The sequence below is a fragment of the Psittacula echo genome (genome assembly GCF_963264785.1).
Source record: "Psittacula echo genome assembly, chromosome: 4".
Taxonomy (NCBI): Eukaryota; Metazoa; Chordata; class Aves; order Psittaciformes; family Psittacidae; genus Psittacula; species Psittacula echo.
Window position 1 is genome coordinate 113,392,137 of NC_137738.1, and position 10,666 is coordinate 113,402,802.

Consider the following 10,666-nt stretch of genomic DNA (forward strand, 5'->3'; position numbering starts at 1 on the left):
GGATCATAAAAGTGTGCGTCCAAACCAATGTATTACCTTTGCTCCTAAGCTGCAGGCGCTGTAGTTGCCCAAGTTCAAGTTTCACAATCAAATAGCAATCTAATTGAAGGAGAAACATCCTGGTAACTGTTCTGGTTTTCTACACTTGCTTCTTGTTCTCACTGTGCCAGGCAGGAGTTAAATTATGCCTTCTCGAGACTGTGGTTGGACTCTTCAGTCACATCCCCTTTTCTTTAGTTAAAATTGTAGTATGCCTCTTCTGCAAGAGTAGCACAAAAAGGAACCATATTGGGATAAAAGATCTGGTACTCAATGTTCAGGGATAAGCAGATATGTAGCTTGTTAAGGATCCTACCCTACCACGTCTTTTTTCTAGAGAAAGGGTTGAGGCCAAGAGGACCTTAGGGAGGCAAATAATTATTTTAACCCTTCATCTTGTTAGAAAGCAATACTTAGAAAGAAAAACAACAACCTCACACTTGATGTTTCAGTTTTATGTCTACGATCCATAGTGATTTTACAGGCATGATACAGAACTAGGCTATACTTTAGTTATATACAGTCTTAGTAATGACATACTAACTGTGAAGCTATTCTCACCAAACCAGGTTTTTGTAGTAAATTCTCTGTTACAAAATTTCCAGCTATAGATCAAACAAATTAAGCATCCAAAACTTCCAGTGAGCTTTTTGTATGTAAGTATTTCACTGCCGCTAAATATGCTTGAAAATGAAAAGGTTTTGGTGAGGTGTTAGTTGGCATGTGTTTTTCTAATCTTTATCAGGAAATGCTTTTCATGACAAGGGGCAATTGTTCCCTTTTCACAATTGTCTGAGATTTAAGGCTTCTGGTGTCCCTTTGTCTTTCGAAGCAAGTAAAGCAGATAGATGTGTGGCAATTCTGAAAATCAAGCTATGTATCTAGGTATCTAGCTTTGGTTAAAACATTCTGGATCAGTTTATAACAGTGATCATTGGAACTGGAGTGAAACCAAGTAATCCTGTTGCCCAGACTTGAATTCTAATTACATGCCTTTTACTCTGCCCTTTGCTTCTTTATCTTAAGCATAATCTATTCCAGTGTTTTCTGTTTCTCAGTGGCAGTTTCCAGTTGTGAGAAAGTGATTATTTTCAGGATCTTTAAGAAGTCCATAATTTCTTGTCAAATATAAGGGGGGAAAATCTACTTAGAGAAACAGGAGTCATGCAATGAGTGTAAATATTGACACATTGTCTTTGAAGCTCCAAGTCCTACTGTGAAACTTGATGTCAGTCACTTTAAGTCCTTGTACTTAAAGTAAGTCAAATGAGTGCTGAAATGCAGTGTTCCTCAGTAAAGATTTTTACTTGACCTAAGGAGATTTAACCTTCCGAGATGATCTCGGCTGCCTTCCAAAATGTATCACTGAGGATGCTTTTTTCCCTGCTTTCTGTGTTCAAGCTTTATCAGTATTCACACTGAGCTTTGAGGAGACTCTCTTGGCATTTCAGTTTATGAAGCATCAGCAACAGATATAATTGTGATGAAAAAATAAAAGGGACAACTGAGGCAGCTTTACACAGCTGTCCCTTTTCCTTCTGGGACTTATTAAGTGTTACACAAACAAAACTCTCTGGTTGCCTTTGCTTGTGTAGGGACTTGCAGTCTTTTCTCAAACTATGTTGTCTGGCCTGTTTTGTTTCATTATTAATATTTAGCAATTTACCTTTACCATATAGCATGATCATTTTGCAGGGTTAATTATCTGTGAACAGGGGAAGTTTTGTTCTGCAAAACTACCCTGAGCATAGAGTGTGATCTGACACGGTCTGCAGGTTGTTTGGATGTATGTTTTTTTAATAAAATGTTAGCTTGGGCTTTGATTAAAGAAAAGTTAACACTGCTAAGTTATCAGACCAGAGGTGACTTCTCTGACTCAACATTTAGCCTTCTGTTTAGCTGACCATGGCCTGCAGCTGAATCTGTCTTTACTAGTGTTGGTTATGTGTAAGCCAAAACACAGCCTGCATGCTTATACCATAGTTGGCTTTGCAGTAATAGAGCAAGTATTGAAGACAGGGAAGCCTTGTAATATTTTTTTTTAGTTATGACTTTAATAGGAGGAAGGAGTTCAGAGCAGCATGTGCTATTTTTTTATGTGGCTAGTCATACATCAAGATTGTAAGATCTTTGGAGCAGAAGATGTATTTTGCGAAATCCTTTCTACCTCATTTTCTGCACAGAGCTTTGATTTGTGATTACATCTATGTGTATAAATGTGTATATGTAGCAGTCAGTTACTCATAGCAGAACCAATTCTTGAACCTAGTACAAAGCTGGAAATAAGGCGAGTAGGGTATCTGTAGAGCTTTGAGTATACAGACCCATGATGTGTTCTTAAATAGAGAAACTGGTGCCCAGGCTTATTAGCTATCACATGCAAAATACGTTTACCCTGATATTTTGAAATTACTACTTACAACAGGCCTCACGGGCTCCTTGTCCCCTTTGTGTGCATGTGTTATTCCCACTGTTGATGGTGGGAATTAGCACACATCAGGAGGAGAATATACCCCCTGGACTAGAACTTAAACAGTAGGGAGTATGAAATCCTCCAGCTATTAGATGGCAAGAACAGCACAGCTTCAGCATTGATCCCACTTGGCTTGTCACCTCTGCATTTTGTGATTTTTTTGCTAAGGAAATAGTAATGGAAGTAGCAGCTGTGAAATGTGATGATAGCACAGTGCTACCTTGATAGAAATTGCAGCTCAGAGCTGCAGACCAAGTGTGGCCCGTTAAGGATTTTGAATGATGGAAGTGAGCTGTTTCTTCAGGAAAAAACAGCCATCCAGGCTGACCCTAGTGTAAAGCTTATGTCACTTGCTCATTAATTAATGGTTATCAGAGAGAGGATTGCTTTCATTTGTGTCCTTTAAAATATATTTTCAAATTTGTATTCAGTTATTTGTTTCATCTGTTAGGCCAGATCTCTTCTCAAGATGTTCTGTTCTTTGAATTGCCATGGTTTATTGTTTCTTTTCTAATACTGTCTGGGTAGCTGATACCTTCAGTCACATGAGTGAAGTTTATATATGTCAGGTACGTCTGGATATAAACGGTGTTGGACTTGACATTCTCAGTTTCTTCTATGTAAGTAATTGCATGAGGGGGAGGAGTAATAGTGTGATATAACACAAACGTTCAAGAACGGTTTATCTTATAAGTGCTTGATCTTTTGTTTTCTGGGGGGTGTTCTTCATTTTCTGAATCTACTTTGCTAATGCTGTGTGGAAGCTGTCAGGCGTGGGGCACTCCAGAACTGTTTAGAGCTCCTACACGTTTCCAAAATGAGAACTACAAAGATTCAGTCAACTTTGCAAGAGAAAAGCTCCCTCCTGTGGAAGAGATGGACCTCTGCATTGACTATGAGCAACGTTGGGGCGTAAGTCTGATTTTATATTAGCAAGAAAAAAGAGCACAAGCCCTGTAGGGGTTTGCAGAGGCTGGAATTTAAAAGCCTGTTCCCTGTTATTGTTCCCAAAGCAAGTTCTTCAGATTTTGCATGACTTATTTCTAATATGTATCAGTTGTAGCTGTTTGCAGTCTGTAAGCAAAATTGGATCATTGCATACGGCCACAGTGGAACCTTTAGTGTCAAAGGTGTCTAAAGCACAAGGGTGCTTTAGTGACGGGACAAGGGGGAATGGCTTGAAGCTGACAGAGGGGAGATTTAGATTAGACGTGAGGAAAATATTCTTCATTGTGAAGGTTGTGAGACACTGGCACAGGGTGCCCAGAGAAGCTGTGGCTGCCCCATCCCTGGCAGTGTTCAAGGCCAGGTGGGATAGGGCTTGGAGCAACCTGGTCTAATGGAAGGTATTCTCTCCATGGCAGGGGAGTTGGAACTAGATGATCTTCAAGGTCCCCTCCAACCCGAACAATTCTATGGCTCTATATTTACACAGATTTTGCTTTCTGTAGCTCTTTGCTGAAAAACCTAAGTATTTTGGGCACTTCTGTGAATTAGAGTCATAGAATTTACATAACTTAAAAAAAAATTCAATTATTTTTCTCTTTTCTAAATGTAATACTTTGTTCTATATATCCTGACAATCTGTATCAAAATTATTTTTGATATTGCTGCAGTTGGGGGTCAAAGCTGAAATCAAAGCCCTTTCTGAGTTGGAAAATACAACTGCACAAAAAGCATAAAGATGAATTTGTGGAGGAGCTGGAACTAGAATTCATCTTGATATCAAATTTCTGCTAGAAACAGTATTTTTACCTTTGAGCTGAATATGATTCATGCTTGTGATCTGAAGGTGGAAGGCTGTAGCTCATTAGCACATTAGCAAAACCCTGAGGTGTTTACTTCCATAAATGCTAATATTATTCCCCCAAGAATGAAGCACGGGGGGGGTGAGAGGTAGGATAGAGGAGGAGAGAGACAGATTATTTAGCCTTGCAGTGGAGATTATATTTACCAACTCAGATTCATTGCCAGGTAGAGGACTGACACAGCACAGAGTGCGCTGACCCACTGCAGAAAAATGATGTTAGGTATTGCAATCCTGTTAACTGGCAAATGCTGAATTACAATCTTGTTCAGAGCTGGCTGGGTTCTAGCTTGTGCCACACAGCAACATGTGGATGTAACTTTGGTTACAGAAACATGTGATTTGGCAAATTCTTTGTGACATGTAATGGTTTAGTCAGGTTTGGTTATCTTCGTTTATAAGAACTGTGAAGGTTCTGTAGCTTTAGTGAATAGTCCTTATGATAGTGCATGTTAAGAAATGCTGCTGAACTTGAGAGAAAGCAGAAACTGCTCATGAGGCAGCATGCACTGATGCTCAAGTCAGGGTGATGAGGGATGCTGGTAGGAGTGCTCTATTCAAGAAGTTCAGTAATGTGTGAGCTCCATGGATCTCATTCTGTCTCTGATCTCCATTTGGACCACAGAGCTCTCAGTGGCTGCTGCTGTTCAGGTGCCAGTTTGAAATAAACTCAGCAAGTGAAGGGGAGTCGCTTTTGCATTTAAGGAGTTTCACCAAGTTCTGCAAGTTTGTAGTGTTTGTGTGGGAAAAGTGGCCTGTGAAGTTACAAAAGGTGTGGGGGAGTCTTTTTGATGTGGCTTCCAGCTTACAGATGGCTCCTGGGTCTTGAAAGTTACTTCGTGCTACGTTTCCTCTAAGTAGCACCATCTAGTGATTGCCTGGAGTATTTTTGATTGCTGCTTTTTTTCCTCACTGGCAGTTCTATTCTGGTTTCTTAAGAAATTGAAGCTAGTGTTGAGCACATTTTGTCTCCACCCTCAATGTTAAATGTTTGTCATGAAAACTGAGAGGCTAAGGTCCTGTAATTGAGTTGCTTTGAATTTGATGAAATCACATATCGGAACAGAGCGTCCATAATGACAGAGGGGCTGCAATATGTGTTGAACCATAGTATTAAACCACCAGAAAATCCACAGGAGACGGACAGGAAATAAGCCCACAGTTCACTGTAAGTTCGACAGTTCACTGTGATATACTACTGAGAACAAAGGCGAAGTAAAAGTTTTACTGTGTTTTTCATATTCACAGGGCAGTGATTTTTGTGAACCAGTTGTGAGCTGAAAGAACATTGCTTCAAAACCCTGAATCCTCAGCAGTTAGTTTTCTTTTACTGGAGCACTGGGAATTGAAATAATTATTAAAATAGGTAAGAGAAAATTTACCGGAGCTGGGCATTTATTCTTGACTGTAATGACTAATAATTTGTACCTGCTCACTTCAAATGAAGTCTCGTTTGAAAATCTGTAGACCATGGATAAAATAATTGAAGAGAAATGGTCTGATGTTTTTGCAGTAATTTAAAGCATGGGTTTGGATTATCTGGTGCAGATTGCACTAAATCCTTCTCCTGCTCCTCCAGGAATTCCACATCTGAAGGGCTACATAGCAGATAACTCATAACTGATTTGAGATGTGATAGAGCCAGCCTACTTTTTCAAAGCATCCTAAGGACCATTACCTCATTTAATCTTTCATTTCTGTGACTTTTATTAAAAGCCCAGAAGGTAAGAAAGAGATGGACTAAAATAATCAGTTAATTAAAAACAAGCAAACAACAAAAACCAGGAAAAACACAAAATGAAAAGAAAGCACCAACTCTTTAGACTATACATTCTATACATAGAATTGGCCAGAGCTTTTTCGTTACAGTAAGTCTGAAATGTGGAAGTATCTTAGGTGAATCTGTTGGCATAGCAACTTAGATTGAGCAGAAGAGTGCCATCATAGTCAGAAAATAGTGTATGTTGTGATACTGTTGCATGCTACTGCCACTTCTCTGCAGACAGGGCCCTCTGGGGTTCACATTAAACTCGTAATGATTCAGTTCAAGCTTCTAAGAACATTTGGTCCCGACAGCACATACACTGTAGCTTGATGTAGATCTACATTACAACAGTCACTCCCATAACAGCAGGATGGCACCTAACCCTGTAGTTAACATGCTGAGAAGGGGCAGAAGGTCCGTTTTACCTCCAACACAGTCATATGGTTCTTGCCTTCATCATCATCAACTGATAGTTTATTTGTTGCTTCTCTCAGGGGGGTTTGGAGGCTACAGAAGTTACCGGATGGAATACCACGCTGTGCCTTGCTATGTGGGATAAAGGGAGTAAGAGTGTCTGTTCTCTGGGGGAGGAAAACAAAAGCACTATAGTTAGTGTATGAAGTATTTATATATGGCAGCATTGAGGAAAAACAGAATATCAAAGCCTTACACTTTGTCAATGCTAATTAATAGCAGCACATGTTATGAATTATATATTTTTAATTGAATATTTTGGGCATCAACATTGATGGAAAAGCTGTCATTACTTTTAAGCCTTGCCTCTGATGGAGATCTGTTTGTATCTATGTACTCATTCCTGAGCGGTGCAACTCACTGCAGGTCAAAAGATTACAACCTCCAGTGACTGCAGTGGGAGAACTTAATGGTTCTTCACTTGTGTATATCTTCTACAGAGAAATTCAGTGAGTGTTAGAGCACTGTGGAAACAATCTTTGTGATTGTCTTGAGTTCTTCAGCACTGTAATGGCTGTGGCACCTCCACCACTGACCGTCAGCAGTGCCTTCTGTCCAAGTTTACTTCTTTATATTTTTGGCAACTGCTCATTTTTTTTTCTTATTTATAGTTGGGATACAGTTGGAATCCCTGTGAATTTCTTCTGCAGAAAGAGATAGACAAGGTTATATGTAATGTGTAAGGTCATTCATGGGATTATCCTTCCTGAGTGCACAGAACTCAACTGTGTTGACTAATAAGAGAAATAATGACTTTGAAGTAGGAACAGAGAAAATGATGCAAAGAGGGCTGGTTTCCCTCTTCCTGGGTCGATGCAGTCTTGTGTTCCTAAGGCTGAAAGCCAGGGCTCAGAGGGATCTGAAACTTTAAATGCTGGTCTCAGGGAGAGGGGAAAAGGAAGCAGTCCAAGGAATGCTGGCAAAAGCTGCCAGGAATGCAGCAGGGAAGGCCTGTGGGCAGAAGCACCTGTCTCTCCTAGCCAGAGATCTGGATTAGCTGCACTAAGGGGACTTTCAAATCATTGCTTGTGAGCTTTGTAGAGCTAAGGGAAAACATGAATGTTGTAAGACTCATTATACTGCTGCTTTGTGCTGTAGGGTTGACACAGCTATTAATTCAATGCTTTGAATTCTGGAAGCCAAAGCACTTGTTTCAGATCTCAAAAAGGTTAGCATTTACAAGATGCCACATCCTTATTTAATCAAAGCTTCACAAGGAGACTCTGGAAGAATAGAACTGTTCAGCATGGCACACACATCAAAATTTTACTTAGCAAGTGAGGCAGGCACTCTTAACCAAATGGAAACCAACCTTTGCTGGCACATGAAATCTTTACATTGTAGAACTTACAGGTTCATCATACAGAAGTTCTGTTCACATCTTTTGTAGGAAGAATGTAACAGATGAGGTTTTCTGATACTCTGCTAGTCTGGCATCTGCAAGGGTCACTCTGCATCTGCAAACCAATGGGTGGAACCTCAGCTGAAGCCAGTGAAATCTCCCTACCTCATGTTAGCAGGGCATGGAGACTTTAGCAGTATTATTTCTTTTTCAGATGCAGTCGGCTGGTAGGACATACCAAAGCCTGTAGTGGCTGCACTAAACACAAAGTCTTGTGCAGACTCTAATGATATAAGCCCTGTGCATGATCACAACTGTAATAATCATTACTAAAAACTTGCTTTTGGATCCTGTTACTCAGCAGTTTGAAAGTGTTAACTGCTACCTAAATATAGATGAAAAAGTGACTCTGAAAGACTTCATATCTTTGTTTCAATCTTTCTTATGAAAATGAAAGCTGGAACACTGCATGAGAAAAATCTTGAAGTCTTTCATGTATAAAACCTTCAGATATGAGTGTCTTGTGGTTTCAGTGGATTGACACATTTTCAGCATTTTCTGACACTGTAATGAATAAATATATATTTAAGCTTAGTGTATTATGTCCTGTTCTGAATTTTGGAGTTCTGTACTAAAATTGCAATACTACTTAGAAAAAGCTGTGTAAAGAACAAAGTTGTCTGGAGATTAAATGCTGCTGATTGAATAATGCAACAAACTGTCACAGCAACAGTTTTTTTGTGACTCACGCTCCATGAATATTTACCAGAGTTGTCCTGCATGAAAGAAATTCAAACAATTACTCTCCGGGGAACTGCTGAAGTCTGGCATCACCTTTACTAGGAGCAAATGTTTGCTTTGTTAGCAAAGCACTTGTGCAAGGGGAGATCGATGGGGCTAGTTTGCTTTACATGTGCCAAGTATCAGCACTAGTGGTATGAATACTCGAGAAACACCACTTGAATAATCTATTTAGGAATGATGTAAGGCCATCAAGCCACATTTCTGTATGCTTAAACCTTATCTAGGGGAGAAGGGTCTAACAGCTGATCAATGCCATTTCACCTGACCCGAGATAAACTGTTAACCAGTCCTCGTCCTTTTTATCACTGCCACTGTTTGTAGAAGGGGTGCTACAATCATGTTCAGTCTCAGGATATGGAGCCTCCAAGAAACAAGTGGTCTCACTCTTCTTTCTGTCCTTGTGAAAGCAACTCACTTCATCTCCAGGCTCTTTTCTTGACCACCCTCTGAACTGAATTGCTACAAGACTTGCTAGGACATAAAGGAGCTGTCCTATTTGGCATTAATATAGGCATGAGTATTTACCATGGGAAAAGTGTGTTTCCCAGCTAACAGCCCTTCACATGCCAGGATAGATTTATTCATTTTAATGTTTCTCAAATGCTGGAGAGCTAGGACATTATAGGTCAAAGAAGCAGAGCTCAAAGTGAAGGCTTGTCTTACACATTTTAATTTTACTAGGATAGAAGCTTCTCTGTTAATTTATTATCATACATATTTAGAGTCATAGAATCATAGAATAGTTAGGGTTGGAAAGGACCTTAAGATCATCTAATTCCAATGCCCCTGCCATGGGCAGGGACACCTCACACTAAACCATGCCACCCAATTTCTTGCTGATGTGCTTTCAGTTCATGTGTACAACCAAAATTAGGTTGCCCAGAGAAGCTGTGGCTGCCCATCCCTGGAAGTGTTCAAGGCCAGGTTGGACAGGGCTTTGAGCAATCTGGTCTAGTGGAAGGGCAGGGACATTTGAACTAGATGATCTTTAAGGTCCCTTCTAACCCAAACCATTTTTGGTTTCATAGAATCCTAAGTATGCCAGTTGTTGCAGAATACAATTTCTTTCTAGTAGTGCAGAGCTAGAATTGATTGACAGCTGGAAGCTTGGTATCATTGAAGCCTGTTATCTGGAACTTCTGCTGAAGTGCTGGCAATAACACTTCTGTCTGAAGTACAGATTTCATTTGAATTTGATCAGTTCATTTTTTTATTTTGAAGAATTCTTTGCGTAATCTAGGAAAGGCCTAGGAAAGATGTTAACATAGATGACTTCCAGAATTTCATCACAGTGAAATTTGCCTGGGTAATATTGCCTCAGAGCAGAGATGCAGCTGGATAGCAACCTGTTCCAGTGGTGTGTTACAACAGTGCTACTGTCAGGTTCTTCTGTCTGTAGAAATCTGTAAATGGTCAAGCTTTTTGATTGATAATTCAACTAAAGAAAATATATCTTTGATATATTACTTGTGTTCTAAATCTGTACCATCCACACTATGTTAGTATAATAAAATTCAGCTGCATTTTATCAGTAAGCTCTATTGAGTGTTACCACATTAACTGTCTGCATTCTAACACACTGAATTTGTATTTCCTAAAAACTTTGGATAAAGAACATGAGTACTTTGGACTGGGTTCTCAGACAGCACTGACTACGAACTCTCTCCTGTCTGACTTTCTAAAACCAATGACTTTCTTGATATAGTATTTTCAACTCATTTATATGGTCATACTAGGGAAGAAATCGTTTATGTCCTTTATTACAAAGATCAAAAGTAATGGTAACCATTTACATACACAATTTACAAATTATTCACAAATGGAATCACAGATATACAAGAACTGACAGCTTCAGCCCAAGTTGGGGATGGGAGAGTGTATTTTTTTTCTCTGCTTTTATTTATTGAAATAGAAGATATGTTTGGTTTTTGTTGTTTGTATGTGTTAAACACTGATCTAGTG